This window comes from Coenobita brevimanus, chromosome 61 (genome assembly GCF_032717465.1).
Source record: "Coenobita brevimanus isolate Jiangsu-jjx chromosome 61, ASM3271746v2, whole genome shotgun sequence".
In the NCBI taxonomy this organism is placed as follows: Eukaryota; Metazoa; Arthropoda; class Malacostraca; order Decapoda; family Coenobitidae; genus Coenobita; species Coenobita brevimanus.
This window is the reverse complement of record NC_137014.1, coordinates 13,932,903-13,960,670: the sequence shown is the minus strand read 5'-3', so window position 1 is coordinate 13,960,670 and position 27,768 is coordinate 13,932,903.

Sequence of the window (27,768 nt, the reverse complement as noted above, 5' to 3'; positions counted from 1 at the left end):
TTATATAATTCTTCTTGTAGCTCTCTACAAGAGACTGTGTTAGTAATTTTCCTTTGTATTTTTGCATCATCAGCAAACATATTTGGATAGATTTCATTTCCAATGTTACAGTCTATGTCATTTATATGTACTGAAGACATAATTGGTGCCAGCACTAAGCTCTGTGGAACTCAGCTAGTTACTTCCCTCCATGATGAGTAATTTCCCGTAAATAAAGCAAGGGTAGCGGCAAATGAATGCATTACCATTATATCGTAAATAGAAAAAAACTGAAAAAAGTATAATTAAAACTGGGCTAAAATTATTTAATACCTGTGTATTACCAATAATGTTTGGAGTGGAAAACGGGAGAACATTGAGAGAAAAAGAAAAGAAAGTTCTAAATAGTGTTCAAACTCAGTACTTGACAAAATTAATCAAAGTACCAAGGACAACACCGAAATGTGCTTTACTAAATGAAACAAAGGAAGTAAAAATAGAACACAAAATTAACCCGAGAAAACTTGAATATACATTGAACTCAAGAAGAGGGAAGAAGTTGCTGAAGTAAAGATGAGGAAACATTGTGAAGATTTTGAAAGAGAGTACATGAGAGAAATAAGAGACATTAAAGAAAAGTGCAGCATACCTGAAAACTTAGAAACAACCTTAAGCACTCAACTGCCTGTAGACCAGACAACAGAAGCAACATTCACCTTAAACACTTTGGACTACAAGCATACAAGCACTCACCAACATATCAAACTACAGTTACTCACACAACATAATACCCAACATCTGGAAGCATGGCATTATCATCACTATCCCTAAACCCAACAAAAACCCCACGTTACCCTCCTCACACCGCCCCATCACACTCCTCTGCACCCCCTCTAAAGTCACTGAACGACTAGTACTACAACTAGTCACACCTCACATTCCCCTAGCCCAATCACAACATGGCTTTAGGCCACTACACTCCACAAACACCCTTCTTACACAAGGAGTTTTCGATGGCATTAATTCAGCTAGGCCACCACACAAAACACTCCTAATCACACTAGACATCAGCAAAGCTTTTGATGCCATCCCCCACCACAACCTCACAAACAAAATACTCAACACAAACATGCACAATAACACAAAAAGATGGCTGGCAAACTACTTAGCACGCAGATGTGCACACGTAACATTTGCCGGTCAGTCTTCTAACGTCAGAAACTTCACAAACGGTGTCCCCCAAGGATCTGTTTTGTCCCCTACACTCTTTAACCTATACATGCACGACATACCCACACCCCACGCACCACAGATACACATAGCTTCCTATGCAAATGATATAACACCTACATGTACGCACCAAAACGCAAACACAGCTGCACACATCATCCAACCTTACCTGAACACACTACACGAATGGTTTACCACAAACAGGCTCAAAATTGCCCCAGCCAAATCTACAGTGACCCTTCTCACAAACTGGACAGCAGAACACAGTCACATCCCACACCTCATCATAAACAACACTCCCCTACCCCCCCAAAAAAAAAAAAAAAAAAAAAAAATCCCTGGTGTAACGTACAATACATCAATGTCATTTAAACAACACATCACACACATTAAAAATAAAATAACACCAAGACTCAATGCCTTGAGGTCACTTGCCCATACAACATTCGGACACTACAAAGAAACCACCACCACAGTATACAAACAATACATACGTTCAGTGATGAATTATGCAAGCCCTGCCTGGGCTCCTAACCTCACCAAAACACATTACAACACTCTACAGACCACACAGAACAAGGACCTAAAAATAATCACAGGCTGCACAGCTACTACACCCACAGACCACCTACATCAAGAAACCAGTCCTCAAAGTCAAGGATCACCTAGACATGAGAGGCACCCAGATTCTTGCTGCAGCCTCCACAAACCCACAACATCCACTAAATTACATGTCAGCACATCCAACCACACTAAGGAACATCAAAACAACACCCAGCACATGATACCATACACAAATATTGTCATCTCTCCCCCCTCACCCACCTCAAACCAGCTTCCAGAAGCATATCCACACTCAGATCACTCACCGCTCCATTCAGTCACGTAAAGACAACACACAGCTGCATGCACGCCCTCCTGACATCCACCCTTCTGAATCCTATCTCCCTCGTGAGGTCAGGGTCCACCTGGCCAGGCTGAGATGTGGGCACCATCCAGCCCGTTTAAGCTAGCAGAAGAGGCTGGATGACTCCGTCGCTGATGCCTGTCCAGGATGCAACACAGCACCCCATACTATTAAGCACATTATGGGAGACTGCATTACACACAATCACCTACGCCAACAACACAACATACACTCTTTGAGAGCTCTGTGGGAAAGCCCGGTCTCAGTCATGGCCTTCTTATGGGACTCGGGGCTGTTCGGCCAGACTGCCTAGGGAACAACTACTACTACTACTACTACTTATATTAGGAACATTAGAAGAGAGAATGGCAAGAAGAGTAATAAAAGTGAAAATAATGATAAAATATAAAGAAATCTGTGAAGACATGAGAAAAGGGAGTAAGACAAAGGAATCAGTGGAACAAGAAATAGGACTAGAGATACTTAGAGAACTAGAGTTTGAAAGTGCAAAGATAATATTTTTGATGCGAACCAAAATGATAGGAGAGAAGGAAAATGATAAGAAAAAGTATGGGCCTAACCTAATATGTGACATATGTCAACATGTGTTAAAAAGAGAATGAAAATCAACGTAATTTATTCATATGTGAAGCATACGAAGATACAACAAGAGAAATTAAAGGAAAAGAATCAGTAATAGAAGTACTAAAACAAAATGAGTTACAGGCGGTAGGAATTACAGTGGGCAGAATACTGAAACGAAGAGAAGTAATTATAAATATAAGGAGCAACATAGAAATGACCAATAGAGACTTAAAAAAAAAAATCTTGTTTAAAGACAAGAACTCCCGGATGGGGGTAGGCGCCAACAACAACATGTAGGGTTGTCGGTCCTCTCACGTCTGAAACATCCTTCTGTGCCGCTTCCAACGCTACAGACAACTCATACACTTTTTTACATGAGAGCGTTTCACCAGACTGAGGCTCTACAGATAATAATTTAGCTTGAATGTTTTCGTCATTGATGACAACAATCATCTGGTCACGCAGCATCTGGTCTTGCGGACTGCTAGCCAAGGAATCAAAGTTGCAATGTTCTGTCAGCTCCAAAGCAGCTATGTACTGTGGAACACTCTCACCTTGTCTCCTGTGTCTTTTGTGAAATTTCAGCCTAGCCACAGTCTCTGAACTTGGGTTCGTAATGCTTTGTTAATAATTCACATAATTCACCAGACTTCAAATCACCCGGTGTTTTAGGTCTGTATAAACTCCTCAAAAGTTTGTACCCGTAAGTCTGCTCCAACAATAGCGATTAACACTGACCTCTCCTTTGCTTTCACCGACGGCTCCAAGTCGAGTGAATGTCCGGGTGCAAGTGTGTGGTCGACTGAATGTGTTTACCTCTGAACTTTTTGCTATTGAAAAAGCCATAGATTATGCTCTCAGTTCTAGGCATGACTCATTTGTCATATTTTTGGATTCAAAATCAACCCTTCAGGCAATTGCATCTTGTACTACGGACTCTCACGAGATCCAGGGCCACATCGTTAATAAGTTGCATTCATGCAACAAGTCATTCACGCTGATCTGGGTGCCTGGTCATTGTCGTATCTACGGCAATGAGCAGGCTGACTTACTTGCAAAGTCGGCTGTAGAGCTCGAGGAGACTTGGGACGTTCCTTGTGATCTACGGTCGAGTCTCTCTCTCGGAAAGAAATCAATGAATCTTCTGTGGCAAGGTCAGTGGACCAGACTAAATATTCGAACGTGTAAGCCGTACCTGGGCAACTGGGACACTGCCAACCGTAACAGTCGCCTTGAAGAAAAAGTGTTGTCTCGCTTAAGGCTTAATGCCACCATGCTTACGCACATGAAACCTTACATGGAAAGACGATGTCCACCGCACTGTGACATCTGTGATGCGGTGTTATCTATCAGTCATATCATCCTGTGCTGTCGGCGATTTGTTCGTGAACGTGCTTCACTTATAATTTACTGCGGCGCAGCAGACGTCCCCTTCACCCTTTACACCATCCTGGGTGATGGGAACGTTGTTATGACTGATAAATTGATGGCTTTCTTGAGAAAGACCGGACTGATCAGTGATGTGATTTTTTTACTGTATGGTTATGGTTTTTATGGACTGTAAATATGTATATATTGTACTATTAATTAGGGTTGACAGTTGACATATTTGAAATAGTTCCTCCTCCCACTGATCTATTTCTAATATAGATGTCCTCTACATTAAACCCCGTTCCACGACTGACAGTCACCAGGAGATCGTTCGTTCGTTTACAGATTCCCTGCACCTATAATGCAGGCCGAGCCATACATTAGCCATATCAGTGCGGTATGGGCTGATTAAAAAATAGTAAGGGGGGAGGACAGGACCTGGGGATTGCCCAGCACACACACCCTGTCTCCTGACTGGCTTTGTGGTGTGTGTGACCAGCTGATGAGTGCAAGTGTGCAATATAGAAAGGTACTGGGCACTTGCAGTCGATGGTGGTCGGTTAGGCGAGGTCCTTCACTTTTTGTACATATTATGTAAACATATAACATCTTGCTTAAGTTATGCTAATTAGGGCCGACAGCTGACGTATATGGAAATGTTCCTGACTCGTGTGGTTCTCTTTCATATGTTGATGTCCCCTATATTAGGTTGTGCCTCAACTGACAGTCAGCAGGTGATGAGTGCAGGTATGTCATGTAGAAAGGCATTACATATCTGCAGTCGATGGTGTTCTCTTGGTTGACGTATTTTTATTTTTCTCATTACTGTAGGCTTAGCTATTTGTCTTTTTAGGATTTAGTATAGGTTAGCGATTTGTCTGTTAGGTTATTAGTTTTTGGGACTTTAGGTTGTAGGCATTTTTTTTCTTATTAGATAATGTAAGGTTTAAAAATAAATATAAAAAATGACAAAAAATAAAAATAGAAATATAATTACAAAAAAATAAATACAAAAAAAAATTATATATATATATATATATATATATATATATATATATATATATATATATATATATATATATATATATATATATATATATATATATATATATATATATATATATATACGTGTGTGTGTATGAACGTGTGTATGTATATATGCATTGATGTGTGTGTGTGAATATATATATATATATATATATATATATATAGGTATGTCTATCTATCTGTCTATCTATTGCCAGACGCCTCACTCAAGTTTGGGGTGGCCACAAACAAATCGCCTTCAAGTCGCCCTGTCCCCCGCCATCTCACTGCCATGCTCCCAACTCACACCCCCCTCTCTCATATACCTCTCCACCCCATCCCTCCATCTCATCCTCGGCCTCCCCCTCCCTCTTCCCCCCTCCACCTCACTCACATACACTCTCTTCGTCAGTCTTTCATCCTCCATTCTCTCCACATGGCCAAACCACCTCAGTGTGTTCCTCATAACGCTTCCTATCACATCCACATCCACACCACAACGCTCCTTTTATACTCTCATTCGTCAGCCTGTCTCTCCATGTGACTCCACAGGCTCCTCTTAAATAACTCATTTCCACTGCTGTCACTCTTGACTTATGTCCTTCCAACAACGTCCAAGCTTCACTTCCATACGTTAGAGTTGGTATCGCAATAATGTCACGTAACTTTTTCACTTCCATGCTCACTTCCCTGTTTCTTATCACTGCTTTCAAAGAACCAGCAACCTTTCTTCCCTGCTGTACCCTTTCAAGCACTTCACCCTCCAAACCTCCATCCTTACTCATCACACTACCCAAGTACTTAAACGTACTCACATTTTCCAATTCCTCACCATCCAACATCGCTGTACATTCACTGACTTCACCCCTCTCAAAGACCATCACTTTACTCTTCCCTACATTCACCTTTAGATTCCGTTTCTTACACACTCTCCCAAACTCATCCACCAAGCCTTGCAGCTCCCATTCGTCTTCACTCAACAACACAGTATCATCTGCAAACAACAGTACAGGAAGTTTCCAAACACTATCCTCTCTCACCAGGGCCACTCCAACATCCACTGCCCTACCTTGTACCTCTTTTATTACCCCATCCATGTACAGATTGAACAACCATGGAGACATGACACATCCCTGTTTCAACCCAACTTTCAAAGAGAAAAATTCACTTAGTTTACCATCCACACGCACTGCAGCCTTAGCACCATCGTACATACTCTTCACAGCATTCAACAACTTCCCATCTACTCCATATATTCTTAATACTTTCCACAATCCTTGTCTATCCACCCTGTCATATGCTTTCTCCAAATCCATGAAAGCCGCATACAACTTTCCCCTCTCTAGAAACTTTTCCACTACAGATCTAAGAATGAATATCTGATCTACACAACCTCTTCCCTTCCTAAAGCCTCCCTGTTCTTCTCCAACTAATTTCTCTGTTCTTTCTCTAACTCTGTCAATAAGTATCCTACCATATGTACATATACATATATATTTGCCTTAATGACTAGGGGCTTCGGCCCCACTGGTCGATAGGAAAAAAAAAAAAAAAAAAAAAAAAAAAAAATTGCTTTCTCCTTAATGTCTTTGGCTAAAAAATAACACTCTAGTCTCTCTTAATATTCTGTCCATGACTCCACCTCTGGGTCAAATGGATTTACTTGTGCAATTAGAGCCATCTTTCTTAGCTTCAACCCTTGGACATAGCACCGCCACCTTCCACAACTTGCCAACGTGTTCCCTCCAGTGACCGGCCGGGCAAGCGTGCACTTCTGTTTCAATTATTTGCCACAATCTTGCCTGTCATCCTGCTTCTCAGCTACTTTTATCCTCGTGGCCAATTTGTAGTATCTTCAGAGTGTCTGTCGAACCAGGATTTCAGTAAAACATGTCTCTGGTTCTACAAATATGATTATTCCATTCTCGGGCTCCTTACATTTGGCGGGCGGTTACATTCTGCCCCCTCCCCCCTAAAGAAAGCAGTGCGTCAGCATAACAACAAAAGTAACTGACTCATTCCTATCCAAAACTGTTACATTCTGTCCCACCTAAAACCAGACAGTTTTATTCGACTAAGAGCGAGTACAGGAGCTTGAGCGCGTGAACTGAAGTAGAATCGTCTGTAATGCAAAAGTACAAATAAATAAAGGAAGGAAACCCTCATACTGACACCTTCCACCATACAAGTGACCTTTCTTAACCTGAACTTAGCTGTCTGAAGGCAGCAAGAGTGAAATAGGGACATAACAACACTGACAAGATTAAATGGCTAGTGAACGTTGCATAATCATTTTGGTTTCATCTGACGGAGCTGGACTGCCCTAAATGATTGAATACTGTTTCACGATAACATGAAAATCGATGAAGCTTGGTTATGAGACAGGAATAAGTCTCTCTGATTACTGATCAAATCAGTCCTCCAATCTGACTACATTTGGAAATCGAGCTGAAAGGGGTTTGGAATTTCTGTCAGGTTAAACACGCTATATTAAGGTATCGCTGATGGTAGTCCTAAAGGTCATAGCCACTAACTTCACACTCTTTATGACCATATAACTGCCACCACTCAAAGGCCTCCATGCACACCTACTGTCTGTGCTACCGAAGCTACAGTACTCATAATTATCCTTGATACTCTGATGGCCTTTTTTTTTTTTTTTTTTTTTTTTTGCGCTAGCTTTTTTTCATCACAAAATTACTCTGTCTGGTATTGGAAAGCCCCTTATCAAAGGTTAAATCTGATCCTTACATTTCCAGTCTCTCCTGAGCTACGTGTGAAGAATGTCACTGTAGTGACGGTTTTATTGACATGAGGCAGGTGGGCGAGATTTAACCTTTCATGATACATCATTTACATATCAGTGGACGGCAGGTGTTGCAACTCAGAATCATTAAATACATCTCACCTACATCATTACGTAAGGGATCCCATGACCTGAGTCGAATCATTTGACGAGGTCAAGAGTGATATTCTTATGACGTCACTGTGCTGGAGAAAGGACACTGAAATCCTTCATTTCTAGAAGCCTCCCCTAAACTAAATAAGGTCGTCTGACCAAAGAAAGAATAAACAAAAAAGAGATCTTTGTAGTGAATGGACTGAAGGAGTTTTGATAGCGTGATATAAGGCAGTAACCGGGAGTTTGATTCGGCGTTTAAAAAGCGTGATAAATTACCTTTAATGAGCATGTTCCCCTATGGCTCTGAATGACGGAGTTTCTATTAGAATGGAAATGTGTAAACGGTAATGAAATGGGAAGGCTTTTGAGCTATTAAAAACAGGAATTAATTCCTCCCTCCTGTGTGTGTGTGTGGGGGGGGGTCTTGTGACTTCTGCATCCTCTAAAGGAAATATGGAAAAGAAGTGACACCTAAAGAAACAACTTAATATGCAGGAAGTGGTGGACTCAGTGAAGACTGGATCTTTCACTCAATATGACTGTACCGAAAAATGTCAGCAGTAACCAGGGAAGTTGTGTAGGGCGGCGATAAAAAAAAAAAAAAAAAAAAAAAAAAACGAGAAAGACAAGGAAAAATGGAACAGCCAGTAGGACTGCATGCACAAGAGTGAGAGGAGATGAACGCGAAGGGTCACGAAGATTTAGAGTCACAACTTCAAAGAGGTGTCAGCCAGTCATGTAGGATTAACCACAGAGGTGTTTTTGATGGCTTTACCGAGGCTACAGGGCGAAAAGTTGAAAAAGGTAGTCAAAAACCAGTGCAGCCTGTACCTATCACAACAATCAATAGATACTCTTTTCTTTGTCTTGAGGGAGAGGAGGCCATACTCCTGGATGACTCCCAGACAAGCGGTCAAGAGAGATACTTTGGTACTGTACGACGAACTAAGAGGGTCGTCAGGTGTATTCCAGGACGGAAAGCTAAAGAGATTAAGAAAAAGTTTGAAAAGAGTTAGAAATCGGAACACTGCCATAATTGCTCAGGTCCCATTAGGACTGGGTAATTGGCAACGTATCAGGACATCATTATTCAGACAACATATATGATGGATGACCTAAAGTTCAAGACTAATAGGGCTGATTTAATACGGCCTCCTGCCTAGATCTGGTGCCAGTGGGCCTCCTGCCTAGATCTGGTGCCAGTGACCACAAACTGCCTGAAGTCATTGGCATCAATGAGAGGTTTGAGGACATGTGTGTCCCTATTGGTGTGCCGTTTGTGGACCCATTTGGTATATTATATGGACGACCAGACCAATACCTGGCAGATGGAGTTCACTTAAACAAAAGAGGAAAGAAAGTATTAGGGGACATGAAGAAGCAGGTCCTCTATCGTGTTGTAAGGTCAACACCTGTGAGAAGTGAGGGTCGTACACTTGAAGACGGTCGTAATCCTGAGAGATGGCACCTCAGAAAGAGAATGCTCTGGTAGCATCCTCTCAGGCAGCGGGTGCATAGACACCTCATGTGGCTGTACAGACAATAGTGTCAGCTGTTTCTGTAAACCTCAAGCCTTCGGGGAAGTTTGTCAGGCCAAAGAATCGGTCAGTACTGACTCCTTACAAGTAGTATATATCAGTGCTAGGTCAGTTAGAAATAAGTTTAGTTAGCTTAGAGATCTAAGATCAACAAAGATGACGGATATAATACCGATCACAGACTAGTGTATTTACAGTATACTACCGGGAGGGACTTTATTAGGGAAGTCCATATCCTTATATTAATCCTTATATTTTTTCACAGGGACCGATCCGATCGGGAGGGAGTAGTAGCAGTAAGTGTCTGGAAGTGCTAGTATCTTGTAGTCTGTACAATTGGATCAGAGGAGGAAATACTAGACGTGGACCTCACTGAGGGAACAGATGTGTTCAGAGTCACTGTTATCTAACCGCCCACCTTACCAGCTCATCAATGATGATGGTACATTGTATAATGAGACTGGTGATCTAATAGGGGAAAACGTTACAGCTTTCCAGGCCCCTTCAGATATCATGTTACCTGGGCAAAGAAAACCATGAGACAGGAGAAAGAAGGCTTATTAGCTTTGCTGATGACGATTTCTTGACACAGTAAGTTAGCGAACCCACAACGGGGAGGAACTTGTTAGATCTTGTGTCCACCACCAAACATGACGTCATTTCCAGTTCGACTTTAGACGAACCATTAGGAGGACGTGTCTGTAATCTAGTTTTCCTCTCAATGCAATGCTCAGGAACAGAGTAGATCTGACTCAAGGAGAGTGGACTTTCATGGCCCTAGGGAAGAAGTGCATGTAAAGCATCTAGAAGTGAGGCAAAGTGGTGATTCGTCAGAGACAGCTTTATGACATAACAGACAACGTTTGTGTCCTTATAGCAAGTCAGATCACGGTTGTATCAACTAAAATGGTTCACACGGGAGATAGCAGCAACAACTGGGCAGAGAATGGTAGCATACCGCAATTTCAAAGACACTAGTAGTCTTCCAGTTCAAAATGACTCCTTTCACGTGCAGAGGAGGGTGAGGTCACTTGTCAACAGGACTAAGCGCAGTGAAGAACTTCGGATAGCATCCTTATATAAGGAGAATCCTAAAAGGTTCTTTGGTTATGTGAGTGATAGAAAACCGATTAGTGACAAGATTCGGTCATTGCTTGATGCAAACAGAGTTGTGCAAAATCTGATCATGAGATGCCAGACATCCTGAATTCCCATTTCTCATCAGCATCCACTAGAGAGGTGGAAGATGATATTCCTGAGCCAGACATTACCCATGAGGATGTGACTTTAGCGAATGTTCATCGCACTGAAGACGAAGTGTATGAAAGGCTGGGGAAATTAGGAACTGACAAATCCCCCGATCCTGACGAGTTTCTTTCAATAGTCCTGCGACAAGTTCGTGACCAGGTAGACCCGCACCTGGCTAGTATTTGAAAAATCACTGGGTGCTGGAGAATCTCTATCAGACTGCAAGGAAGCTAATACGACCATCTCTAAAAAGGAGAAGGCCATTTTCAAGGAGATTATCGACCAGTTGGTCATACATCTGTTGTAGGGAGGGTACTGATAGGACTGCAGATCACCAGGAATCAGCTTACTGTATAACTTGAAACATGGCTTTAGACGGCATCGATCATGTTTGATTAATCTGATTGAATTCCTCCATTGTACGCTTTCTGAATATGGCCAGTGTTGGGCAATTGGCATTCTTTATTTAGGCTTTAGGAAGCCGTTCAGTAAAATATTATTGTCTCCATAAAAAAGTGGGCCAGCAGTGGTGGAGGGTTTGTTTGTTTGTTGAATATTTACCCACTGAAGTGGGCATGGGCAAACTACGAGCCCGTCAGGGTTGCGCTAATCATATGCCTGCAGAGTTATCGAGGTGTAGGGTAGTCCCTCAACGTGGAAAGAAATACATTAAATGGCGTGTTGTCAACAATGCTAGCAGCATCATGAAAATCATTCACCGATTGAGCAAAGCCTGCGCCAAGGGAAGCCCTGAGTAGTGCAGTGGCTGGGCAGTGTAGGAGATAGTGTATCAGTGGGTCATCAGAACTAACCAGACAGTGGGCACAAGAGTCAGGTGCCACCCCAGTGATTTGGTTATAGCAGGGGAACATCAGATGCAAACGCAGAAGCCGTACTACAAGATAATTAGGGGGGGCAGAAGTGGTGTGTAGGACGTGGCCTTGGCATACCATGTGGCAGAGCGAGAACCTTCTATGATGCAGAGTTGATGGTCATCCTGGGACAGTCTTCCAATAGTGGTGGTCAGAGAGGTGATAATTTGCGAGGTACTAGGCCTGAGGGGGAACGTAACTCCTGGGAGAGAGCAAGCGGAGCGGGCAGCGGCATCGGCCCTCTCATTGCCGGTAATACCAACATGACCAGGGATCCAATGTACTGTAGAGTGACAGCGGCACCCCTATGGTTAAGAAGGAAGGCAACGTGAAAGATGGCAGTGAGGAGAGAAACGTGATTACTAGGTGAAAAAGAGCACAGCATTTGGAGTGATGATAGTGAATCTGTGTGAATAACGATCTGCTGGTATTGTTGGTGATAAGCATGGCGTAATGCCCCAAGGATAGTCACATGTTCTGCCTGAAGGCAGAAACACCCGGGGAGAGTCGCCACGATTCAACAGCCGAAAACAAAGGCCAACCCCACAGAACCATCAGGGGTAATGGAGCCATCTGTGAAATAAGTGGCAGAGTTGGGGGAGTGCAGGGCAGCGACTCTATTAAGACCCTCCTGGCGAAGAAAAGCCAGAAGAGAAGCTCAAGGTTTCACATCTGAAGGGCAGAGGATCTTGAAAGGGGGAGGAGCCCATGGTGGTGGTTCAACATACCTTGGACAGGGGAAGTCGGCAGCTCGGCAAATATCAGGGGCAACATTCAGGCGGTGAACAAGAGCAGCTGTGGTGTGGGCTCAATTTCTCTGGGGGAGCGGGTCTGGTGGTCTGCATTGCAATCGTCTGAGCAGGGCAGAGACTGCTAGGTGAGGCTGACGCTGGACCAGCTGGAGAGTAGTAACTGCCGTCAGAAGGGCAATGTGATGCTCTAGAGATGGCAGACCACTCTCAGCACGTAAGTTAGCGAGCCGGGTCCAGCGGGGAGCACCCAACATGACTCAAAGTGCCTCGTTCTGCAGGACCTCCAGAGATCTGAGTGATGGCGGGGCGAGACTAGGTAAGCAGATGGCGCTGTAATCCACCAGGGACCGTATGGTGTGCATGTAAAAAGTCTGTAGTACTTTGTACAATGCCCCTAGGCTCCGTTTGGAAAGATACCTGAGGGCAGCAGTGCGGGTGGAAGCGCGCTCTTTCAATTACTTAACGTGCCTGGAAAAAGTAAGACCACTGTCGAACCAGACCCCCAGGCACTGGTGAAGAGTAACAAGGGTGAGTTGGTGGCCACCGAAGCAGCAGTGGAAAGTCTGGGGGACGGAGACCAAAAGGAAGACATTTTGTCTTATCGAAGTTCATCTTGAGGCCCAACTCATTGCACTTGGCATGCAGTCTGGAGAGGACTGATTGGGCCTGAGTAAAGCAGATACGTCTGCTAAAGATGAAGGCCAGATCATCTGCATAGCAGAGAAGAGTGATACCAGTGCCATAATCCACAGTAAGCAGCCTCTCTACCAAGATGTTGAAGAGCAGAGGACTTAAAACACTCCCCTGGGGGGTACCATTTGGTTGGTAATAGAAGGGGGAGAGATGGCCCTGGAAACGTACCCCTGAAGTGCAATCCACGAAGAAATCGCGGATCCATGTCAAAAGTTTGCCCCCCACTCCCTTGGCTGCAAGAGCCTCCAAGATGACAGGAGGACTGGCCAGCTCAAATGCCTTATCGAGGTCGAGGAAAACGGCCATTCCCCGTTCACCACGAAGCTCCCCGAGGAAGGACGCGAGGCAGTGAGTTGCACTCCTGCCTGGATGGAAAGCATAGATCCTCGGGTGCAGCGGGCCCAAACACCAGGACAGACGACTGTGCACAATCCTCTCTGCCATCTTAGCAATACAGCTAAGAAGGCATGGCAGCGGGATCACGAGGTTTGGGAATCGGTTGAATAATGGCCGTCTTCCACGACCTCGGCAAACGACCCTCAGACCACGAGAGGTTGAGCAGGTCAAGCAGCTGCTCACCACCACTATCTCCAGAGTGAGATAACATAGAGTACGGCAGCCCGTCGAGCCCCGGCGCAGAGTCCCTTCTGTGTCACAGCGCTTGCTGAAGTTCCCTGCCGGTGATGGGGCAGTCAGAGGGGTCAGGCCTATCTCAGGCAGCCTGAATTGCTGCAACATGAGAGGCGGACAACTGCGCCTGTAAGGCTTGAACAGACGGTGGGAAATTGTGGGAAGCAGAGTGGTCCGCAAAGTGCCAGGCAAGATGGCTAGCTTCAGCAGCAGGGTCAGGATGGGAGGGCGGAATAGGAGGGCGTGGATTGGAGATGGACCAGACTCTCCTCCACATCTTGCGGAGTGTAGAGTGAGAGTCCAAGGTGCGACACCATCGAATCCACGCCTCCTCTTTGATGTGACGCTTCTCCGAAACCACATGGCCCATGACAGCAACAAGGTACTGGCAGTGTGGAGATGTGCGGCGCCGCCGGTACCGCTTGCGTGCCGCATTTAACCGATGGTTCAGTTCTCTGACCCTGTCGCAATAAAACCAACCATCCCGGTAGCACCTCGCAGACCGCTGCTGCAGTGGGATGGTGAGAGAGGCAGCCTGTGAAAAGATACGGGCTACTTGATCTGCTCGGCCTTCTAGGTCCGGGGCGGGTGGAGACACAGAAAAGGCTGCAGCTAAAGCGTCATCAAAGGCAGCCCAGTTAGCTCTGCGGAGGTCCCACCGTGGGGGGGGCAGAGGGGGGGTGGAAGAGGAGCCATAGACAAGGCAACCTTGATAGCGAAGTGGTCGCTAGTGAGGTGGGGGTGCAGCAACCACGTTGCCAAGCCTGCAAGTGATGAGGAGACGAGTGAAAGGTCCAGCTGTCCTCCATCAATGTGAGTGGGGTCCGTGGTATCGTTGAGGAGGGTGATACCATCCATTTCCTCCAGAAGTAAAGAGAGGTGACGACCGGCTTCATTAGATAGAAGAGGCGACGAGAGGATGTCATGGTGGGATTTGAAGTTGCCCCCAACAAAAATCAAGGCCATGTTAGCCTGAGAGATGAGCTCTCCCACATCCAAAACGCCCCTGTGGCTCCTGTAAACGTTGAAAATGGTAAGTGCTGACGTAGCCAGGTGGAGGGTTACACCATGCACTTCCACACCAGGTTCTCAGTAAGGTGGGGGGTCACAGACGGTACAGGAGATGTGTTCCCTCACTAATATTGCAAAACCCCTCGAGACACCACGAACAAGCGGGAGGGGGTATGAGTTATAGCCCGGGAGGCAGAAAGAGGTGTTCTCAGGCAGCAGTCTCCTGAAGGAGAAAAACGTGCGGATGTTCTGTGAGAGCCGTCTCCTGTAGGAGTGGGAGCTTGCTCCTGGCCCCTAAGCAGTTCCACTGGACGATGCTGAGGAGGTCCGTATCAGCCTGCTGGCAGGTGAAGGTGGCTGGGTGTCGCCCTGCAAGAGAGCCAGGTCTACCTCCATACTGTCGGCCACTGCTGGTGAGGGCGGAGTCCCTGGGGGGGTAGGAGAGAGGTGAGATGCACGGGGCATCTGGGCCTGGGCAGTGGAAGCCGAGACTTGGCCTTCCGCCCCGTGTGAGCCGGCCTGCAAGCAGTAGACTTGACCTTTCATGGCCGGTGAGCTGGCATGCGAGAGAGAGGAGGGGCGGTGAGCTGTCGTTTCTCCTCGACAGCCTGGTTAAGGATGCGATCCACCGTGGCAATGATGTGGTCCATGTTGACTTGGACCTCCAGGGATTGGCTATAGCCCGTGTGATGGCAACTGCCAGGTGTTTCCCCAATTTGCACAGCTCGTCCAACAAGAAGAGCATGGCCGACTGGGTAGGAGCCGGGAGCAAACTAGGGGTGGGAGTGGTCGTTGGATCCTGGGATTGCGCGGAGTGGTGGACCTCGACGGTTGTCTGGTCCTTGACAAGAGCAGAAGGCAGTGGAGGGAATGTAGTCTCATCGAGGATGGGCGGACTCAGTGCTGGAGGGCGGCATTGCTGTATCCAGATGAAAGTGCCAGGGGGAGCTGGAGTGGCACTGGTGGACTGCTGCTGCTGAACCCAGGCAACATGTCTTTTCCTCCCCTGAGTCACCCTTTTCACCCTGGCAGGGCAGCTCGGGTGCCACGTGTGGTGTGACCCAGAGCAGTTGGGGCAGCAAGAGGTGACAGGTTCTTTTGCCTTGAACTTTGTGAGGCACCGCTCAGTGTCGTGAAACCCGCTGCAAATCCCACACACTATCAGGTGGTTGCAGTGGGCACGGTGGTGTCCAAAACTCTGGCAGCGGTAACACTGTAGCGGCTCTGGGGTGTACGGGCGCAGCCAAAAGACCTCCCAGTTCCCCAGGTCGAGTGAAGGCATGAGACAGCTGTGGAGTGTGATACAGACCTGCTGGGTTTCCTCGCATGTTCTGCGATTTTGGCATCGCGTCGCCTCCTCTATGAGGTCATGCCTCAGCAGAATTTCTACTGGCATGCGGCGAGGGAAACCCGTCACAATGGCCTTGGTGGCTTGGCCACCCCGCGGCAGTTCCACGATATGCACTGGTGGGGCCTCGTCCTCTACCACTGCCTTCAGGCACAGATACACCTATTCCTTGGTCAGGATCAAGACACAGCTCTCGTCTCGACCAAAGCAGTTGGTCACTGCATGCCCTGGCAGATGTTTCTCCAGGGCTGCAACTGCGTCATAGCTGGTGGGGAACCCCGACTGGAGAGGAATGCGGAAGGCAGGATAGGTGGAGCTGGGCGGTGGAGGTGCAGTATCGGACAATGATGGGCGAGGAGTGGGTGGAGGCCTCTGTGGAGCCGCCAGGCGAGATGCCAGGGGTAATGCGTTTCCCTGTGGTGCTCGCCGTGGTTTGCGTGCCACCAGGATGAACCCATCAGAGTCTGGAGCAGCAGAAGAACAGCATGGACTGCAGCAGAGGCTGAAGGAGCACTGGTCATGGACGGCCTGTCAGCAGGAGTGCTTGAGACCCCACCAGTGTGAGCTGAAGGCGATGACCTAGAGGTGTCATGGGCTGAGCTGAGTGGTTTTATGCTGAGCAAGGCAGTACCAACAGCACGACTAGCAGCTGGAGGACCGGCATTGATGGTGGAAGGAGTGAGAGGAGCAGGGGTGATGTCCTCCATCACTTCATGGAGCCACGCTACCTTTCGGCGAGCTGAAGAGGAGGAGGAGGAGCCCAAGGCAGCAGAGTGAGGCCGAGCATGAGCTCCCGCGTGCACAGGTGGTTAGAGAGAGGCTGCAGGCTCTCCACTTGCTGACGAATGTGAGCTGGCCATGGAGTGACGGCGCTCCCACTGTAACAGGCATAGGTGGAGTAGGCCCTGATCGAGGGATCGAGTTACGCTTAGGACCAGGGGGCCTAGAGGTGGCAGTTCCTACTGTCCCAACACGACAGACAGTAGGACACACACAGACAGCACTCACAGACTATACACACACAGACATACACTCACCTGGAAAAATAATAAAAGGAAAAAGCACGGCAAAAAAAAAAAAAGGCCCTAAAGTGATGGGTGCCTAGCTCCCTGCCCTCTAAAGGGCGCCAAAGGAGACCTGCCACTTCCCTGTGAGGAACTTCCCTACTCTATCAGAAGTGTTGCCCTCACCACCTCCTTTAACCAGACCCTAAAGGCCCCCCCCTCATGGAAGTGCCCTAACAGCACCCCTTCAGGGTTCGGCGTCGTACTACGGTGAGGGACTCTACTGGCAAGCTGTGAAAAAAAAAAAAAAACACCCACACACCCACGCAGGGACACCCACACTCACTCACACACGCACACACAGGCAGCCAGGGTCTGACAAGCTGAGACAAAGTCCAGCCTGATAAAGCAACCAGGGAGAAAATGTTTCTCTGTGCTAGAGACTAAGTCAAAAACTGGCTAAAACAGAGAAAAAACAACGAAAATCTTTCCTCTATGACTGAGGCTAAGTCCAGAGCAGGTGTGAGACTGACCAGGACTCCATGCTCAATAACAGGGGACTGTGTGGTGGAGGGTATGGAGGCCGTCCCTGCCTAACTGGAATGGTAGTCACTGTCTACACAGCCTCCAACACTTAAACTAGCACCGACCCAGTTTTTCGTAATCACTAGTTCCACATCAGTTTTAACTTGGTAGAGACCTTCGAGAGAATATAGCAGTATTACTATTAAGGTATGGGTCTGGTGATGTAGGTTATTATGGAAAATAATGCAATGCCTATATTGCATAATGTCTCTTTCACGTGATTCAAAAGATTCCGACGTTTTACTCTGGATGCCGACACAGTTTGGCAAAACAAGGCAATATAGTTTATGTGTGTGTGTGTGTGTGTGTGTATGTGTGTGTGTGTGTGTGTGTGTGTGTGTGTGTATGTGTGTGTGTGTGTGTATGTGTGTGTGTGTGTGTGTGTGTGTGTGTGTGTGTGTGTTTCTGTGTGTGTATGAGTCTGTGTCTATGTGTGTACCTGTGTCTGTGACTTCGTGTATACATGTATGTGTATGTATCTGGGTGTGCATCTGGGTATTTTTTTTTTTTTTTTGTGCGAGGAAGAAGGAACCAAAGATTGAGCCCACAAAACAGTTCCTCCCAAGAAAAAAACAATAACAATACAAAAGAGAGCCAAAATCAAGATATATTCTTTTTGAGATGCCTGGATACACAGCGTTTGAAAGACTGGAGATCATAGGAAGTAGAAAATACAGAGGGAGACAGTTCCAGAGTTGACCTGTTGCATAAATGAAGGACTGGGAGTAACAGTTACTCTCGCATTAGAGAGTTGGACAGAAAAGGGGTGAGAGTTTTTTGCTAGATGGGTGCTAGGCACCCGTCGTAGAGGTGGAGGGATGCAAGCAGACAGTTCAGAGGAACAGTGACCATTGAAGTAGCGATAGAAAAGAGATAAAGTGGCAACAGTGCGTGAAGAGACAGAGGTCGAAGGGAGCCAGTAAGAGGAGGAGAGTTGATGAGACGAAAAGCCTTTGACTCCACCCTATTGAGAAGAGCTGTATGTGGGAAGCCTCCCCACACATGAAAGTTGTACACGAAACAGGGGCGAATAAAACCCGTGTAAAAAGTCAACAACTGTGCAGGGGTAAAGAAGGGACGGAGTCAGCTTAGCACACCTAATCTCTTGGAAGCAGATTTTATAAGAGAAGCAATATGATCTTTCCAAGATAAGTCCCGAATGCATGAAACCCCAAGCATGTTCAAAGATGATACAGGATTGAGCTGGATATTTTTAAACATTAGTGGGTACTCCAGTGGAAGATTTTGACCCATTGCTAAGTGTAGAAAATGAGTCTTTGATGCATTAAAGACAACAAGGTTATTTTTACCCAGTCCGAGATACGAGCCAAGTCAGACATTAGGTGTGCCATAGCCTCATCCCTTGTTTGTTGGAGTAACTGCTGAGATGGACGTTGTCGGAAACCGAATGGAAAGGTGAAGAGTGGAATCATCAGCATATGAGTGGATAGGGTTAGATGTACAGCTCAGAATATCACTGATGAATAAAAGGAAGAGAATTGTTGATAGGACAGAGCCCTGAGGAACACCGCTGTTAATAGATCTAGAAGAAGAACGATGGCCGTCAACAACAGCAGCTATAGAATGACCAGAAAGGAAGCTATAAATGAAAGCACAGATAGAACGATATAAACCATACGAGGGCAGTTTAGAAATGAAAGTTTTATGCCAAACTCGATCGAAAGCCTTTGAGATGTCAAGTGCAATGGCAAAGCTTTCGCCAGAGTCCCGAAAGGAGGATGATCAGGAGTCTGAAAGGTAGTTGAGAAGATCGCCAGTGGAGCGTCCCTGACAGAACTGATGATCAGAAAGAAGATTGTGATAGGAAAGATGCTTTAAAAATTTCCTCTTAAGAATAGACTCGAAAACTTTTGAAACACAGGATGTTAAAGCAATTGGACGATAGTTAGAGGGTTGGGAATGGTCACCCTTCTTTGGGACTGGCTGAATGAGAGCAAACTTCCAGCAAGAAGGAAAGGTACAAGTTGAAAGAAAATGGCGAAAGAGTTTACCTACGCAGAGTGTAAGCACAGAAGCACAGTTCTTGAGGACAACAGGAGGGACTCCATCAGGCCCATATGCCTTGTTAGTATTGAGGCCAGTGATGGCAGAAAATACATCAGCTGAAGAAATTTTAATGTCAGCCATGAGGAAGTCAGAGGTGGGAAGTGATGGAGAAACAGCCCCGGAATCATCTAATGGAATTGAAGGAGAAAGTCTGAGTGAAGAAATCTGCTTTATCAGTAGAAGAAATAGCTACAGAGCCATCAGAGTAGAAAAGAGGAGGGAAGGATGATGAGGAAAAGTTGTTAGAAAGGTTTCTGGCAAGGTGCCAGAAGGAGAGGGAAGAATTCGAGTTGGAGAGTTGAGAGCATTTAGTGCAGATGAATTTTTTTTTTTTTTTAGCAGAGCGAAGAACAGACTTAGCATGATTCTGGGCAGAAACATAAGAAAGATGTGATTCAGGGGTGGGTTGTCTTCGATATCTTTTATAGGCCCTCTCCTTGTTGCGGACAGCATTAGAACAAGCGTGATTAAACCTAGGCTTTGTTCGAATAGTCAAGGGATACGAGAAAGGAATGCATGTTTCTATGCCTGAGAGAATAACCACCGTAATGCGCAAGGCACATTCAGATGGCTCCCCTCCATGGAATAAACAATCATTCCAGGGAAAATCAAAGAAGTAGTGCCTGAGGGCCTCGCAATCTGCAGCTCCAAAGTGCCACAGACGACGTTTCTTTAGAGGGTTCACACACTGTACCGGATAATAAGACAGATTTATGTAATAAGGTTGTGATCGGAGGAGGCCAATGGAGAGAAAAGATTAACAGTGTAAGCAGAAGGATTAGTTGTAAGGAAAGGTCAAGTATGTTGGAGCACTCACCAAGGTGGTCAGGGATATGGGTAGGATGCTGTACAAGCTGCTGTAGGTCATTAAGGATAGAAAAGATGTAGGCTTGTTCACCAGGTGCATCAGTGAAAGGAGAGGAGAGCCAAAGGTGGTGGTGAACATTGAAATCTCCTAGAATGGAGATTTCAGAGAAAGAAGAAATGGATAGAATGTGTTCCATTATAGAAGTAAGATAGTCGAAGAATTTTTGATAGTCAGTAGAATTAGGGGGTAAGTAAACAGCGCAGATATATTTAATCAGAGAATGACAGGAGAACCGAAGCCAGAGAGTAGAGAAATCAGAAGAATCAAGTTCAGGAACACGAGAGCCAGGTAGGTCATTGCGCACATATACACAACAACCACCTTTGTCTTTGAAATGAGTATAAAGAAAGTAGGAGGATACAGAAAAGGGTTTGCTGTCAGTTACCTCAGACAGCTGAGTCTCAGTTATGAAGAGAAGGTGAGGTTTAGAGGAGGAGAGGTGGTGTTCGACAGAGAGAAAGTTAGAGGAAAGGCCGCGAATGTTGCAGAAATGAAAAAGGAAGTCAGACAGTGGTTCCAGGCACATTGCGTCATCACCGGGAGAGGGGCGGATGCTGGGGGCATTTATGGTCCCCCCCCCCACCGGGGACGCCGAGATATGGTTGTAGTGCACCGTTTTTCCTTTTTTTTTTTTTTTTTTGAAAAGGTAGTGTAGGGTGTAATGTGCATGTAGACTGATGTTGACAGAGAAACACGTATTGGAGAGCATGCTGGCCTACTCTCTGTGTTACTGAGACACTGAAAAAGTTCAGCAAAGGGGAATGGTCAGGAACTAGTCCTGAGGGCTGATGAAACGGGAGCTCCAGCTCTCCCTGTCATCAGCTTTCCATCCACCTCGGGAGCACTGCCCTGCTCGTCTGTGTGTCTGTTTGCACTAGTGTGAGTCTGTGTGTGCGTCTGTGTGTGTGTCTGTAGGTCTGTGTCTGTGTCAGTGTGTGTGTGTCTGTATGTATCCGTGTGTCACTGTGTGGTTCTGTATGTGTGTGTGTGTGTGTGTGTGTGTGTGTGTGTGTGTGTCTGTATGTGTCTGTGTGTCATTGTATGGTTCTGTTTGTCTGTGTGCTTGTGTGTGTCTGTGTCCTTGTGCTTGTGTCTGTGTCTGTATGTGTTTGTGTGTGTGTGTCTGTGTCTTTGTGCTTGTGTCTGTATGTGTGTATGTGTTGTGTGTGTCTGTGTATGTGTGTGTCCGTGCGTCTGTGTTTGTCTGTCTGTGTGTCTTTGTGTATGTTTCTGTGTGTCTGTGTCTGCGTGTGTCTGTCTGCCTGTCTGCGTCTTTGAGTGTTTGTGTTTGTCTACATGTATATCTGTGTGTGTGTGCGTGTGTGTCTGTGTCCGACTGTGTGTTTCTGTAAGTTTGTGTGTGTGGTTCTCTCTCTCTCTCTCTCTCTCTCTCTCTCTCTATTTATCTATCTATTTATCTATCTATCTGACTGTCTATGTATCTATGTATGTACGTATCTGTCTATATACATATACTGCGCATATGTATGTATGTATATGCCTGTTTGTCTGTCTGCTGTGTGTGTGTGTGTGTGTGTGTGTGTGTACTGTGTGTGTCTGTATTTGTGGCTGTGTGCGTGCATGTCTGTATCTGTCTGCATGTGTCTGTGTTTGTCTGTGTGTGTGGTCATGCGTATGTGTCTGTCTGTCTGTATGTGACTGCCTGTGTATCTGTGTTTGTGCGTCTGTATGTATCAGCATGCGTGTTTTTCTGTGTGTGTGTGTGTGTGTGTGTGTGTGTGTGTGTGTGTGTATCTGCTATTGTCTTCGTGTGTGTTTCTGTGTGTATGTCTGATTGTATCTGGGTATAATAATAATTATAATAGTTGCAGTAGTAGTAATAGTAACAATAACAATAATAATAATAAAAATAATAATAATAATAATAATAATAATAATAATGATAATAATAATAATAATAATAATAATAATAATTACAATAGCAACAACAACAACAATAATAATAATAATGATAATAATAATAATAATAATAATAATAATGATAATAACAACAATAATAATAATAATAATAATAATAATAATAGTCATAATAATAATAATGATAATAATAATAATTAATAATAATAATAATAATAATAATAATAATAATAATAATACTTTCGGTGTATTTACTCACTGCAGCCAGTGGCTGAAATTACTCAGGTCCTTAGTCTAGTATCCTGACCTAAGGGGTCAACATGCTGACCCTGGCTGCTTCTGAGGAGCGCCTCCACACTACCAAGCCTCGTTGAGGCTGGAGTGAGGCGTAGGCACAAGGGGACAGACCGCCTAATCTTTACCTCGCTGAGTTTCGAACTCTTGCAGGTCTTCCACCACAACGCGCCTTGAGCTACGCTTGACGGCTTAAAGCTGTCCTTCTGCTGCAGAAGACGACGATTGTTGTATTGATAATATTGGTGTGATTCTTAATGTCTTTGGTGCCAACGTGTGTGACTGAAGACCAATGACATATAGACACAGAAACATTGAAACATACACACAGACAGAGACACACACACAGATGCATAGACACACAGGCAGACACACACAAAGACGTACACACACACACATACACACACTTACAGATACAAACGCAGCACACAGACACGCACAGACACAGGCACACAAACACACAGATACATACAGACACACAAAACCACACAGACACACACAACCACACAGACATGCATGCAGACACAGAACACAAACAGACACACTGACACACAGATACACACAGTCACACGCAAACATACAGACACACTCAGACACACACACACACACACACACACGCACACACACTCACACAAACACACGCATACACACACAGATACACTCACGGAGACATACATGAATACACACACATACACAGAGACACACACAAACACACACAGTCACAGACACGCACACAGACAAAGAAAGACACACACTCACAGTGACATACACGAATGTACTGTATACACATACACATACATGGACGCACACTCAGACACAGACACACACAGACACTCACACACTTCACACACACACATTAAGACACACACACACACACACACACACACACACACACACACCGACATACAGACACACATACAGACACAAAGACACAGAAGCATATACACAGAAAGAGGGACACATACACAAGCAGATACACAGACAGACACGCAGACAGATACACACAGATACACAGACAGACACGCAGACAGATACACACAGATACACAGACAGACAAGCAGACAGATACACACAGATACACAGACAGACACAGAGACAGACACATACGCAGCGATTCATAGACACACACAGACACACTGACATAGACACACACGAACACAGACACACAGAACCACACAGACACAGACATACACAGAGACACACATACTGACGCAGACATCCACAGACACCCACAGACATAGATACACACTTACACACAGACAGACACACACACAAACAAACACACACATACACAGAGACACACTCAAACACAGACACTCAGACACACACAGATACACATACGCCAGGTAGAGTAGTTGATAAATCACTCGCCTCCCAGTTCAGGTGACCCTCTTCCCCCGCTCAGGCCGCGTTGCTTGCGTGGATGAGGCGAGCCACTATCACCAGTATCACTGTCGCCACTACCACTATCACCACTACCATTCACCACTACCACTATCACCACTACCACTGTCACTATCCAGTCACTACTACCACTTCATCACAACCCTTATCACCACTACCATTATTACTACTAGCATTATCACCACAACCTCTGTCACTTCTACCACTGTCACCAGTACCATTATCACCACCACAGCTATCCAGTCATCACAGTCACGATCATCACTACCAGTCACCTCTACCATTAACGTAAGTAAAACTATTCATTGTCACCACTACAGTTATCACCACTATCACTTTCCACCCACCGCTACCACTATCATCACCACTACTACCCACTTTCACCACTACTGTCCACTGTCACCACTACCACAATTCACTGTCACTACGATTGTCACCACTACCGTTATTCGCACCACTACCGCTATCACAGCTACCGCTATCCACTGTCACCACTATCATCAATCAATATGAAGGATGAAATATTCCAGGGAGCTACTTTCCATTGCATACATACGAGTATATAGGACTATTTCTCCATTCCTCTTCTTTCCGTGTTGTACCCACCCCCGCCCTGGAGGGGCTCGGGGACAGGTATTATTTTCACTTGGTTTGTCTGTTTGCTTGTCTGTTTGTCCATCTGTTTGTCTGTCCGTCTGTCTGTCAGTTAACAACTTTACGTGAAAACTACTGGTGCGATTTTGACTAAAATTACGGGGATGATGGGCTATGGCCTTCTGACCACCTGATTAAATTTTGCGTCAAACTGGGCCAAGGCCCAGGCTGTAAGGCCAAAATATGTAAGAAAACTGGGACGGGTAAAAACCGTTTTTTCGCTGTAACTCCCTTCAGATTCGTCATATCGACATGAAACCAAAACCTAAAGGAGCATGCTTCAAATCTGCATCCTATAATATGCCTCATTACATCGGGGGGGTCACCCCTATAACATGCCTCATTACATCAGGGAGGTCACCCCGCCAGTCAGTGGTAGGGGGGTCAGTGTCAAGTGAGTTGGTCCTAAAATTTCAGTTAGGCATAAAATCGTCAATTTTCACCCGATTTACTCCAGATTTGATATGTGACATCTGTAGCTAGGTATCCTGTTGTGTTAATACGTCAACACTAAAATGACTGCTGGGGACGGGTTTGCTGTGCCTTGGCACCGTTACTTGTTCTCTTTTATCTTACATATTCTTTCACAGTAGTAATTCATCACTTCAGGTGATATAAGTCAGAGGTCTGACAACACATGTAGAAAAATTTGTGATGAATACCGAGTGTATGTCGAAGAAGAAATGCATTATTAACAGCGAGGACTGATATAATAACGTTGACGTAAATACACATTTAAGTTTTCGCAATGTCTGTAATCTTCTAAAGGTGACAGAAGTCTTTACTAAGTTAGTCTTGTAACTGGATGACAATTTTTCTTTCCACCTTTGGGGTGGCATTCTCTGTTATGGGTTTATACATGTCCGCAGTGTGTTTTTCGTGTGTAGGCAATACGAAACATAGAGTGCAATGGTGGAGGTTTCTCTCTGCCTAAAACCTTGGCCGGGTTCAGGTCAACCAGTGTGAATTTTTTTTCTTGGATATATATATATATATATATATATATATATATATCCCATTGGATCCCGGGGGTGCTGGGCGAGGCATGGCACTGGGTGGGTACTAAGCATACCGCCCTCCGCCAATCGGCTCATAGTCGCGAAGCTCATAGGTCCCTACAAGGAGGTTCCCTACTTTATAAAGACTTGAAAAATCCCAGTTCTGTCTAAAATTCATGACACTGGGCTCCAATTGGACATATATATATATATATATATATATATATATATTGTTACGGTCGCGCCAGCCCGGGGCTATTACAAAAAGACAGCAAGTCAGCCTTAGATGATCGGCCTCCACTGCGTTGCAAAAATAACGCAGACCCCGGCACTGACACTCCGCAAACTAGAGAAAAACTGCACAACGGAAGTACTTAAGAACGCAACACTCTGTACTGTGATAGTAAAACGGAACAGCCTGCCTATAGATCTAGCCTACTATCGTCACTACCGGAAGTAATACCGCCCGAGACAGCCTACAGGAACACCTCCCACTTCCGGTGGTGACGACTTTCTACTTAACCCGTGTCCAAGGGAGAACGCAGTTAATAGCTCATGATGGTTCTCACTAGCCTTGTGCAGAGAGATGGGATTAAACAGTGTAGGGGTTAGGGGTGTGTGTGTGTATGTACGTGTGTTGGGGAACGTTAACAAAGGCAGCGAGAGGACCACGGTGAGCCAAACTGGCCCTCCAAAGACAACACGGTTACAAAAACAAAATAAAATAACTACTTCCCTCAGTCAGCAACAAAAGAATAAAAATAAACTTAAATGAAAACGCCAGCTCGGCAGAAAAATAACTGGGGAGAGAGAGAGTGTGCACACACGCACGATACGGAAGCTAGCTGGGAAGAGACTGCCCCTGATCAAGGCTCGTGCACGGCCAAGCGCGAACGCATGAATCAAATTAATTAATAAGAACTTATATTCGTGCCCCTCTCTCTCTACAATAAACTGGTACTTCTAATGCAAGCAAAACATTATTAAATATACTTGTAGCTCACACAAGACAATCAAAATAATCAAATGCATACTCAGCATGGTATGAAATAAAATTGCCCTCAGTGGCAGGAACGAAAGAAACAAAAGAACTTGTAACACTCGCTAATTTAAACTCCGCGAATGACGCGGATACATACTGCATAATCCCCCTAGCCCAGCTGTAACGGCTGCATCCGTGGGAACGGAAAGGCGGACAGCGTAACACGCCCTTCCCCAAGGGAAAATTTTGAGCCCTGGATCAAAATTTTCGAATCAAGACCCTGACCCCTCCCTGGATAAACAATCAGCAATTACGTTATCAGTCCCTTTAATATGCCTAACTTCTAAATTGTACTCTTGCAAAAGCAAACTCCAGCGGGTCAAACGCTGGTTCTTAAATTTAAACTTGTTCAAAAACTGCAGGGGATGATGGTCTGAATAAATCTTGATCACAGGGCCAAAAGGGGGCAGGTAGACAGCAAAGTGTTGCAGGACCAGGATAATCGCTAATAACTCCTGCTCTATGACAGAATAGTTCTTCTGGGCTCTATTAAACTTCTTTGAGAAGTATGATATGGGATGTTCAACCTGGCCCTCATCCGGCTGCATCAACACTGCTCCTACCCCTACTCGGCTAGCATCAACTGCCAGCACAAAAGATTTGTCAAAATCTGGTGCACGCAATATAGGGTGGTGGCACAGCAGAGACTTAACAGTAGTAAAAGCTTGCTCACACTCGGCTGTCCACTGCCACTTCTTATCCTTGCGCAATAAGTCAGTAAGAGGGGCAAGCACTGTGGAGTAATTCCCAATAAATCTTCTGTAATAGCCGATCATGCCCAAAAATCGCTGGAGGGCACGGCGACACTGGGGTGCTGCAAAGTTGGAAATGGCTTCCACCTTAGCCCGAGGTGGAGCCACTTGCCCATGTCCTACAACAAAT